This window comes from Melanotaenia boesemani, chromosome 9, assembly GCF_017639745.1.
Source record: "Melanotaenia boesemani isolate fMelBoe1 chromosome 9, fMelBoe1.pri, whole genome shotgun sequence".
Taxonomy (NCBI): domain Eukaryota; kingdom Metazoa; phylum Chordata; class Actinopteri; order Atheriniformes; family Melanotaeniidae; genus Melanotaenia; species Melanotaenia boesemani.
The window spans coordinates 16,293,565-16,305,838 of NC_055690.1; the positions used below are offsets into that span (position 1 = coordinate 16,293,565).

The 12,274-nt window shown below is 36.5% G+C and overlaps 1 protein-coding gene across 4 annotated transcripts in view; it reads left to right on the forward strand.

Annotated features, from left to right (window-relative positions):
• lrfn1 (leucine rich repeat and fibronectin type III domain containing 1) overlaps window positions 1-12,274 on the forward strand; it is a 144,956-nt gene that overhangs the window by 45,995 nt on the left and 86,687 nt on the right. The gene's annotated exons all lie outside the window — the stretch shown is intronic.

The following is a 12,274-nucleotide window of genomic DNA, read 5'->3' on the forward strand; positions in this document are numbered from 1 at the left end:
GCTACCACAGTGAGCTCAGATGCATCTGTTTAACATCCACTCACTTCCAGGTAAAGGATATCTGCTCAAGCATCTCATCACTGACTGCAAACATGACTTTTTGATTCTAAGTAAAACTTGGCAACAGCAACAGGACCAGCTGAATGCAGAAACTCCCTCTGGGTTTGTTTGCATCTGTCAGCCCCTGGTGGAGGTCTTGCAATGATGTATCATGGGAATTGAAAAGCATCACCAGTTTCAGTGCCTGGATACCAGTCATTAGAGTTGCCAGCCATAAAACTGGATAGGGCATCTCCGATCACATGTCCACCCAAGCCCAACTCTGACTTTTCTCCAATATATTTTCTGCTTTCCTCATCTACACTTCCTCCCTCTTGCCAGCTATAATTCTGCTTAGTGATTTCAACATTCACATTGACAATACTCATAATTATCTTAGCAAAGACTTTATCCTGTCTAAACAGCTTCGAGGTGGAGCAGTTTATTGAATTTCCCACCCACTCGAAAGGTCATATCTTGGACCTCATCTGCTGCTCTGGTGCAACTCCCTCCAATTGTTCTGCAGCTGATCTCCCCATCTCTGACCACATGCTTATTTAATTTACTGTTGATGTCAGACTATCCAAAGCTTAACTGTCTTGTACCATTTCTTTCCATGATGCATCAACTTCTCATCCTCTCTTTATTAACTGCTTTCCCATTACAATAATGACCTTCAAAATCTGTTTAGACACCCTGGCACCTTTAAAAACCTTTAAGGAAAAAACTATTTACTCCATCTTTGTTTACGTCTGAACTTCGCCAACTCAAAGCCAAAGGTCGTCAACTAGAACACCTTTATAGGAAACCTGGTCTTATTGTTCACAAGGACATGTCCATTAATCACCTTTTCTATAAGAATTTATTCTCAACTGCCAAATCCAATTACTACACAGATTTAATCAGACTTGGTCATGGTAATTCACAAGCATTATTTTCTCTGGCTAACAAAATGTTGCATCCACCTGACTATTTTCCTCCTACTTTCTATTCGAGTGATTTTTGCTATTCACTTGTTGCATTCTTTGATACAAAGATTGACAGTATTCATCACCTTTCTCCTACTTTTTTCTCGAGATTCAAATGTCTGTCGGCTGCTGATGTGTCTGAACTCATCCACAAATCTAAGCCGTTTACTAGCTAGATAAATCCTTTCCCCATGTCTCTGGTTAAAGCCTAGATTTACTCTCTGACCCCTATAATATCTGCTATTGTACATTCCTCTCTCATCTCTGGCATTGTTCCCTCATCTCTCAATATATTCTTTTATCTTGTTTATTGTACCATGACATTGAGTGTCCTTAAAGGTGCCTATAAATAAAAAATATTATTATTATTATTATTATTATTATTATGTAAGACTCAAATGGGTCTATTTAATGATGGTGCATTGTTCATTCTTGTTTAAGCTACATTTAACACATTTCAGATATCAAAAGGTTTGCAGCCACTAAGCTAATGGAAAGTGTGACTTACTTTGCCGAAATAAGCAGTGACAATATGTGGGAAGGCCAAGTGCCATTTTCAAAATATCACTGCCACAAAAAATGTGGTTAAGTGGCCGCCACTGAAGGACTGTGTATAGATTATTCTACCGTGTAACTGTTAGGAAACACAACTGGGAAACGACACATGCCCGACACCCAATAAACTACAATGCAGAGGCAACCTGAAAAACCACAGTCAACTCTAAGAATAAAAAATCTTAATCTTTTAATGCTTCTGCAGGCATACCACTTCACTCACCTCTGTGGAAAAAGCAGGTTGCTTTCATAAGACAACTGAAAGCTCCCTGTCAGAGGAACACTCCGTTAGCGCTACACCCACACTTATCTTTTCTCAGGCACACATAATGTACTGAGCATGGACATTGTTTGCATATGTAACAGCTCCTCTGGAATCTGTTGTGGAAATTGTCAGATATGGGGATTGGTTCATTCCTCATCACAAATTGTGCTTTTAACATTGCTTTTGGAGTGGGACAGAGAATCTCGATTTTATGGCAGTCAGAAATCAACTTTCATCCTTTTTAAGATTCCCTCAGAGAGGCCCTGAATTCAAAGTGAGCCAGAAAGTCAGTCGTATTGGAATTTTGAAACGCAAAATATCTAAACCTCATATGAATCTTTTGATCAACTCCATGGACTTATATTAAGATTGGCATTTTCAGAAACTTAATAAACCTTGAATAGACTTTCATGAATAAGTGAACAGTCTGGGTTTTCATAGGTGTTAGAATTAATTTTACAAGGTTTTTTATATTTCAAGCTGCATTACACACAGATGCTGTGTTGAGAGGGTTAGGCATTCTCTCTCCCTACGTAGGTGCAGCATTGTTGTGGGTGGGGATGCGTGGCCTCAGGGTAAGCAATAAAATCATCAAACAAAACATGCAATATACTCAAAGCTGGCCTTTCTCCAGAAGTTTAGAGGGCACTGAGTAAAAAATATGTTTATGGTCTGGTGAAACCTCTTAGATTTCAAGGAATGGTTCAGATTTATTAAGTACCAAGTCTGTTCCAACCACATAGTCATTTATCAGGCATGAAAATTTACTACGGCAGCAGTAGCCCAACTGTGGAGTAAATAAAACAAAACTCGCTCAGTATGCTACTTGGGTCATCTCACATGTCCTTTGTCTACACCTCTCACGGATTTTTTTCAAACTCGCTCTTTAAAGCATGGTGTTCAGTTTCCAGTTTTACGGTGAATTTTCTCTTTGAGATACTCTGGAAATGGATAAAAGTAACCTCAGGGTTGTCCTCAGTATGCTACTATCTTTAATTAAAATGAACATCAGATACAGTTTGTCAGTGTGGTTTTGATGAGGTCTTGAGCTTTAAACGTCATTAGAGTAAGTTCAATGGAGTTTGCAAATGTACATTTAACAGTTTTTAAGTTTTTAATTTATTAAGGAGACCATAATTATTATTTATATAATAGCTTATATATTTAGTTGATTTGTCTTTAATAAACATTCAGCAAGGAATAAAAAGTTTGCCAAACTTCAGTTTCTGTTTGTAGTCAAACTGATGAAAGAAAAATTGATTTCAAAATGCATTATGTAAGGAAGACAAATTCAACATGGCAAATTTAGTAAATGTTTTAGGAGCATATATCTTATCATATTTATTTTACAATTATCAAAAACATACAAAAGAGAAAAAAAAAACTATGCAGCAGAAGTTGTAGATTATTAGTTTTTACTAGCTGCGTTTCTATTACCCCCCCGAATTGCGCAAAACCCAAATATTGCAATAAAAAAACTTGTTATCAAAAAACCTCTCAAATATCTCTAAAAAGTTTTTTACACTTTCATAAGGTGGTTTTTCTGACATGTAGATATAGAAGTATTTCGAAAAAATGTAATGGAAACACTTTCTTTTTTTTTTTGCATTTACATGTTCCCGGACTTGTCGTAGGAGTCACATGATCAGTTCATTTCAAGTTTAGATGGTATTAGTAGACGCAGGAGGATATGAAAATCATTTTTCAAATAATTGAAAAGAAAAATATAATTGCTATCCTTAACAGCACACAACAAAAAAATGCAGAATTTTACAAGGAAATCTCTATCCTCCTAAAAGGACAAGGTTTTACGAGAATAACGGCTAATGAGCTAAACACCATTCAATGGAAATACGTGCAAATCGCAATTGTACTTTGTCAGAATTTTAGAAGTAATGCTTATATTTTGCGAAAAACTGTAATGAAATTGCAGCAAGGGACACTTTCTTAAGTCTGATTTTACTGATACTTTTCATAACAAGTAAAAGTCTCTCATTTCTTATAAGGGAGTAAATTTCATCTTTTCTTTATATATACAGACGTGGACAAAATTGTTGGTACCCTTCGGTTAATGAAAGAAAAACTCACAATGTTCACAGAAAAAACTTGAATCAGAAAAAAGTAATAATAAATAAAAAATTCTATGAAATATAACCAATGAAAGTCAGACAAGTGTAAGTGTTTGTGTAGCAGTGATAAAAGTCCTACAGCAGCATCACCCAAAGTAAACACCAGCTGATAAAATAGATCATTGGCTGCTTGTTTTACTAATTTTTCCTTCACTTTTTGTACACTTTTTTCCTGGTCAGTGCTCCTACCTGGCCCCCCATCAGAACTTTTCTAGACCCGCCCCTGCGTAGCTGAAGTATGAACCCTGTCTACCACCAGCCAGCTACTGTGTTAGAGAAGGTCTTGCCAAAAACAATACTTTGGGGTAAATATGTGATGCTGTGAACCATGAACCTCTAGTTTACTCCTTCTCGGCTGAACGATAAACAAATGCAACAAAAGAAAAAAGCCGATCAGCTGATCACTGACAGCCGTTATGGTTCATGGATCATGAGAGGAGGAGGAACAGCTGCTTCACAAACAGACGTCCAGAGATCATCTGTAGCAGACACGTTGGTGCAAAACGCAGGATAAGTTTAAAAAATATACATGGGACAAGTGCGGGAGTGGAATGTAATTAATTGCGTTAAAATTTTTAACGCAATTAATTACATAAATTGATTAACGCCATTAACGTGTTATTTTTGACAGCCCTAATATATACATATATATATATATATATATATATATATATTTATATATATTTGAGTTGACTAGTCTGGCAATCCCTCAGCTTGTCTCTCTTGATGTGATCCAATGTAGATGTTAAGTTGTGTTTAGGGTAATTATCCTGACCCACACTGGTTAATTTAGTCTGTTATCATTATCATGGACAAATGTTTGTGCAATGTTTGCTTCTACAGTAGAATTTGCTAGCATTTAAGTGAATCCATTCTTTTCCCTACAAGTGAAAGACTCCCTGTGTCAGTGGCTGCCACAAAATCCAAAATATGATCAATCCTTGCTCAACAGCTTTCCAGAATTCCTGCAACCCATTTTTCCTCCCAGCAGACCTCTGTCCATTGCAGGCATAAACATTATCAGTTATTATCAGTTATTTTAACATTATCAGTTTACAGGACTGGCTTCTAAAATGCTTCAGGCGTGCTTAGATGATTATGTCTGACACTGACTTTTGTGGTGGATAAAAAGTTTCTTCAAACGGGACCGTTTTTGAGCACATACTTTACTGAAATTTCTTTAATGCAAGAGAATTACTTTGAGGAGCCTATGGCAAGGGCCATTTCAATTACTGCGAATTTGAAACACCACACTATCATAAGGCCAAATGCAGGAGATGCTATCTGACTGCAAACATTGCACATTTTTTTTTCACAAGTCAATATGCAATTATTGCACATTAAATAAATACTGAATGACACCATAGGATATGCTACAACACTTACTTGCTGGATACGGGATCTCTCTGGCCCAGTCCAGTGGTGCGCAGGTGAAACCACAACAGGCTGTTGTCCATAATCTTGCAGGCTACAGTTGCAAGACTGGCTCCCTGTATTTGAGCTAAGGCATTGCTATCCAGCTAACAACCGTGGCCCACTCCAAGGCCTGCTTGAGGAGGTATCCCCCTCGTATGATAGCTGATCTTAGCCTGTCCTTCAGACTGGGGCGCCGAAAGCGGGGATAAAGGGGAAGGATTCTAGGGGCCCATGATAGACAGGGGCCCAGAAGGGCCCTCAATGCAATTGTAATACTAACAAAATTATCTCATACTCAATGATAAACTTACAATCACGCAAACATTTTAGTTCAAATGCAATGGTATCACTAAGTTTCTTTGTTTCGGAAACACACCCACTCCCCTTCAGTTTCTTTTCATGGGGCCCAAAATCTCTGGCAGCGCCCCTGCCTTCAGAACCCTCACCTCAGTATGTTGCCATAGTTTAGTGTTGGCTGTAAATTGCAGAAATGACATACTCTATACATACAAAACACAAATTACATATACTATTGAGCTCAAAATGTTGAAAGAATTTGTTTAAATCTTCAGCTTTCTGCCTTCTGGAGATCAACTCCTCTTATTCATTATTATTCAAGGAAACATAATTTGACTTGCGGGGGTTTTCAAACTTTTGAATACCACTAGAATATGTTGTTGTCAGATGCTGATTCTTTGATGTTAAATGCAGAATACTGTATGCTATTATTTAAAAATGAAGATATCACTACGCCTCCAGAGGGACAGTGTTAGAAATTATATCATGTTCAAATACAGACTTGTTGTGTGCTTGTGGGTAAACGGCATGATATGGTTGTGATATGATATGGTTTTTAATCATCTGACACAAGCTTTTTGTTGACTTAAAGCAAGCCAAAAATGTTTCTGTAGATGTTTCTGCAGCGTGTCCAGGCTTATTTTAAATTTTTCTAAGCTCTACTTTACTTTAGGGTGAATCACTCTAATAAAAATATATTCATGAGAAAATCTGTAGTAAGACGTTGCTAAGATCTTTTGGTGTGTGACATTCATTGGTCTACGTTTTAATGCATAAATATTAGATTAGCAATGCCCAGTCAAAATAACATTTCGGAATCTTTGGCTATTTTTAATGTTTTTAGATAAGACACCCTTCTTGTTAGCTTCAAATTAATTCCACTTCTACCGCTTTAAAATTTGAAGTTATTAGCCATGCAGTGGCTTGGAGTATTATAAACCTTTTGTAGATTTGAAAGGTCTACAAAAATTTTGCCTCTCCATTGACGGCAAAGGTTGCCTGACAGGTGTTACAATAGATGACAAAAGTTTCACAGAAGAAAGAAAGAGAAGAAGTGTCCTGAGACATTTTCTACTTTGATCCACTCCTACAGCTTTATCTATAGTCTGACATTTTCACTAGAATGTGGTTAAAAATACACTTAGTGCCTCAGCTCTCACATTAACCCTGTCATGTTTGGAAGTCACCACATGGAATAATTGAACTTTTGCCCAACTAAAAGCAAATTAAAAAGAAAAGAATAAACCATTTTGTGGTTTTATATGATCATCTATTGGCATTGGTTATAGGATTTTATCTACATCTGCACATAATTTCAACAACAGTGCTTGGTGATATTTCAAAATTTAAGGTTTAGTTTTTGAATGGTTTGAAACATTTCTTAAATCCATCATTCTTGGTTAGCTGTTACACAAACATTAGCAACAGCAATTCCTTTTTCTGCTGCCATTTGAAGACATTTGCATGTATGAATATTAACAGCTATAGTCCCTAAAGATGTTGGAATAATGCCAAAGAGGGATATTTATGGTTTTTCAGGGATATGGAAGTGATTTAATTTTGTGAGGTCTGGTGCATGACAGAGCACAGTTCTATGTAAAGTTTGTAGAAATTGTATGCATTAATACAAATAAAAGCATGCAGTGCATGCATGCAGAATCACTTCTGTATGAAGTGTTTGCACTGCAAATCATATCAGAACTGAATCAAGAAAAGAAGTGTCAGATGTAAAAGAAATATGCTTAAATATGAATCATTGAATTTTAGATTTTTTTGCAGAGGTGGAGTTTCTGCTTTCATACAATGAAACTGCTCAGTGAATTTTGCTGTGCAGTGTGGTAATCTTTGTAGAACTATTTTGGAGCAATTTTTATAGAGAACTGTCTTTGATTTGTTTTGTTGCGAGGGCTGCAGCAATTACTTCCACTTTTGCTTTGTATTGTACATAAATAGTGTGGTAATACATGACCCTTTCACATTTTATTTTAATTAATACAAATAATTTTATTGTCACTTATTGTGGGGCTTTTTGAGACAATCATTACACTAACTGTTCCCAAATTTACCGTACATGGTGTAGATCATAATTCCAACCAACTGTAATAACATGTCTCTTTAATGTAATGTTACAGTGCTACACAGAACATTAGAAATGAAAAAATGCTGGAAAAACCATTGTTTTTCCTCATTTGATTGTACTTTTAGTGGGATAGCTTTCAGAGACTCCCAACTGCTGCTCTCTATAGACTTCTGTAATAAGCTTCTTTATGCTTTGCCACAAGAGTCTAAGTGCAAGAGTCCTAAGATTTTTTTCAGCCAATTTTGGGCTCCAAATATTCAGGTTAAGCTTCAGAGACCACCTGAGATTGTGTAATTATTTTAAGTTTGATATGCATGTCAGGCAGATAAAGGCCTGTTCAGAAATTTTATATTGGCTTTCATACACAATAGCAGGGACTAATTAGTCATTTAAAGATTCAGCCAGCTGCATGTTGAAGGCAAATCGGACATTTCGTTTTTTTTTTTTGTCTGTCACTTTGTTAAACTAACTTAACGAGACTTTAAATTAGCTTATAAACAAGTCATATTAATAATTTCATTATTCTCAGCTGCTGTATCATTATTTCTTCTGAATTGTCTGTATGCAGTTTGTTGATGTGTATGTGGGGTAAATTTTCTTATTTGCCTTGTAAACATTCATTGCATGTTATTAATCTTCAGTTTTGCTAGCAAGAATACAGAAAAGAATACAGAAAGTGAAGTCTTGGGTGTTTAACACCACAGCCCAAATCTTTTTAAATTCCTTGAAATTAGGAAACCTGCATTGCAGCACAATTAAATATGAATGCTAAATTCTCCCCACTTTTTTAAAGGTCCTATTGCACAAAAGCCCCAAACCCTCAGACTTTACCTTAGTTTATCTGTCAGGAGTATGCACTTCCCTGTGTTTTAATTGAGAGCAGTGAAGAATGTCTCCTTTGATTACAAGCACATGGTGGGTCTGGAGAAACAAGTCACAGAGAAGATGGATTTGGTTCTCCTTCATTTGGAGTGGAGCTGGGAACACTGACCAAACAAAATCATTTACAAAAATGCCATAAAAAAGAGAAAGAAAATACTTTAGTTACCCGTAGACGCACAGAACATTTAGTCACTGACTTAGTGATTTAATGTTTATTCCTGTGCTTCAAAATATTCATTAAACAGGTGTTTTTAGAAGAGAAAATGGAGGCAATAACCTATATGAATATGTATGGTATTCTTTTAACACCTGCACAGATGTGTGTTATGATGCATAAGACTGGCAGACTAGATAAACCCTGTTTTTGCTCACTAATTAGAATCACTGGTCATGGATGGATGATAGGGCAAGAAAATAACTCAACCAAAACAACAGTCATCTGTGGACCTATATTCCTATTTTACCTCATAAATACAAAACTGGAAGTCAAAAACAAAAATCTAATCACTTAGGAGAATTATTTATTCATGCAGATATTTTGGAGTAGCATCGTAGAAATCACTTGCTGAACACTTTGTTCTGTGTAGTGCATTTAGAATGGAAAACAGGCTTTAAGCTCTCAGAAGGGGTTCAGTTGATTTATGAACAAATTGTTTCATTTACCTTCTACAGACAAAAACAGTCTTTGCTGCATTTAAAATCTTAAAACACAACAAAACAAACGCAGTATCTTACTCCACATTTGGCTCTCTCTGCATTGAGGCCCTTGCTGATCTGTGTTTAAGGCCCAGTGACAGGGATGACTGTGGTAAACTTCTCCTGTCTGGGTTATCAGTCTCTGACAACTCAAGCTCTCTCTGATGGCTGCTGCCGTCACAGTAGCATGCATCACACACTTGTCAAAGCACCTCTCCTCCACCCACCCCCTTTCCGCTGAGAATCAACACCACAGTCTCACCACACATGTACTTATGACATCCTCCCAAGGCTTGCACACACAAGAGCTCACGCGCACCCATATACAGACACGTTCCCATTATGGTGACAAATCCTGCCTGAGCTGGCTCCCATCTGTGAGTCATGGTGTAGTGTGTTGTACGAGTCAAACTCCCCCATCATCTGCCTTTCACAGATGGATCTGCGGGGTGTCCAGTGGCCTTGTCTGGTGGCCATGACTGCAGGACAGTTTGGATTTGAAACTCACATGATTCAGTAGGAAAGCACATACCACAGACAAGTATTTCTCAAGCTCTGAGGTATAAGCGAGCATCTCTACAACTAGGGGGTCAGGTTTATCATCGTAACTTGACTGGGTTTAATCCATTACACTGAGTTCAACCCTGCATAGCTTGGTCGACTGACTCTCTGCTATGATCCCATTTTCTCTGTATACATATGCTTTCTTTCACCCTGGCTGCTGTTTGGCCCTTTAATGGGATTAACTCCAGTGGCACCGATTTGAGATGAAGCTTTAAGCTCTGCAGAGGAAGTATTCTTCCCTGGTTACTCACATAAGGGATAAAATATTGCTTTTGTTATATAATTAGATTCCTCTCTCCAGCCTAAATTTGAATGATGACAAATTAGTGATAAATAGCTTGGTGCTTGTTGTTTTGTGCCAGGCTGGTCAAGATGCCTCCAGTAACATAACACACAACTGACAAATCGTGTTAATATGTCGGTTAGAATAAGTAAAGAACACTGTCATAAATAATGGATGCTGTCAAGCACAGCTCAAATTTCGGAGCAAACCAACAGTGGCTCAATGACTTTGAGTCTGTGCTGTAAACTATTCTTTGTCCAGCTATTACTTACCATGGCAGTAAAGAGGAAAAAAACATTTGGTCTGTGCAGTTAAAGTAGAATATGTTCTCAGCTTTTATTGTTGTGGAAGAGCACCATGTCTGTTTTAGCTAAATATGCAGCTCATTTCAATTTTAAATTTGAACTTAAACGAATTCACTGTATTCCATATGCACATTGGCTAAAAAATGTGATTTATTGCTTCTGTGTTTTTAAACATCCTTTAACAGAATTTGCCAACCATGGATTACAGTCAAGTCTAATGTTTGAATGGACTAGACTTGGCTGGAATAATATGTTTATGCTGGATTTTAATCCGCATTGATTGATTCTAACCTATAATTTACATATAATAAAGAGATGATGAAAGAAGCAGCGCTAAAGATGCCAACTGCATTGCTAAATGGAGAAAAAAATCCCTTTAGGGTTTAGATTATTCTTTGTTCATAATGTCACATGTGAAAAAAAAAAGGGAAAAGGATGTCTAAAGTACAGTATATGGTAAGGCCTCATGCACTACTCATATATATCTATATCTATATATATATAGATATATATATATATCTATATATATATAGATATATATATATATATATTTAGCCTTAGTTTAGCCTTTATAAAGTTGGCAACACACAAAACTATTGTCATTCCAACAGAAAGCTATGAAATACATAGAAATTAACTAATTGCATATAATATATAACATTAAAGAAAAAAGATCTCTAACCCAGTAATCAACAAGTAGGTTCTACCATCTTCTCTTTACACAGATGATTTAAAAGAAGAAATATTTATGTTCCACTACAGGAGATATTTTATTGTCCTGCCTGAATCTTTTATGGCATTTTTTCCTATGCAGCAACTTTTCCCAATTCAGTTACCCAGCTCTGATAAAAAAATCATTGTTAGGTTCCTAAGAATGATTTGTTGTCCAATCACATCAGCAGTCTGGATCCAATACTTCAGCAAATGCAAAAAAGTAGATAAAACCTTATAGTCCTCTAATATATAAAGCCCTGGACAGAATACAAACTGCATTCTTATGCCATTAACAATTTAACAGTGGATCTTCATGCAGAATTGATGGATTCTGGAGCCACAGCACATGCAGCATTTGTATCCTCATCCCACAGCATCATAAGGAATGTTTTAAACCTTGAACTCTATAACCTACAACAGGTTCATTAAACCTCACTATCGGATCTGTTGACATTGAGAGCTGCTACAAATGTTTTATTTCTCAATTTCATAAGATGACACACACAATGTCTTTTTAAAATAAATTTAAGGACTGCAACAGCTTTATTTCTTCAAAAGCATTATAATATTTAAATAACACGACCCTTAGTGGAGAGATTATTTTTATCTGATTTATATGAGAGTAACTAAAGATTGTCTTGGCTGTGCATGTTTTGTGTCTTTTCATCTTTTCATGTCCATGAGTACCATCCCTGTTTGTCATGTACTGTTGATGGCTCATGGTCAGTCATGTGAGTGATATGTTTACTGCATATCATTTTTATGAAGGAGGCAAGAATCTGTTCTATAAATGCTTAAAATCATATGTATAAATTTGAAGAAAACAGCTTGAATATGCTGTTTACGTCAACACTTTAGTTAATAATTGCTTTTTCAACATTTTATTGCTGCAAGTAAAAATACAAATAATTGAGAAGTGGTTCCAGTATACTTTATGTATCTTGGAGTATCTTTGCATTTTCAAGGTAAGCTCACTGTGCAGGCGAGCTGCACTTGAGGGCATAACAATTTGACTGGCATTTCTTTGCAAACTATCTGTTTGACTGCAGTCCTATTTCACTGCCTTTCACTGCCCCTCCTC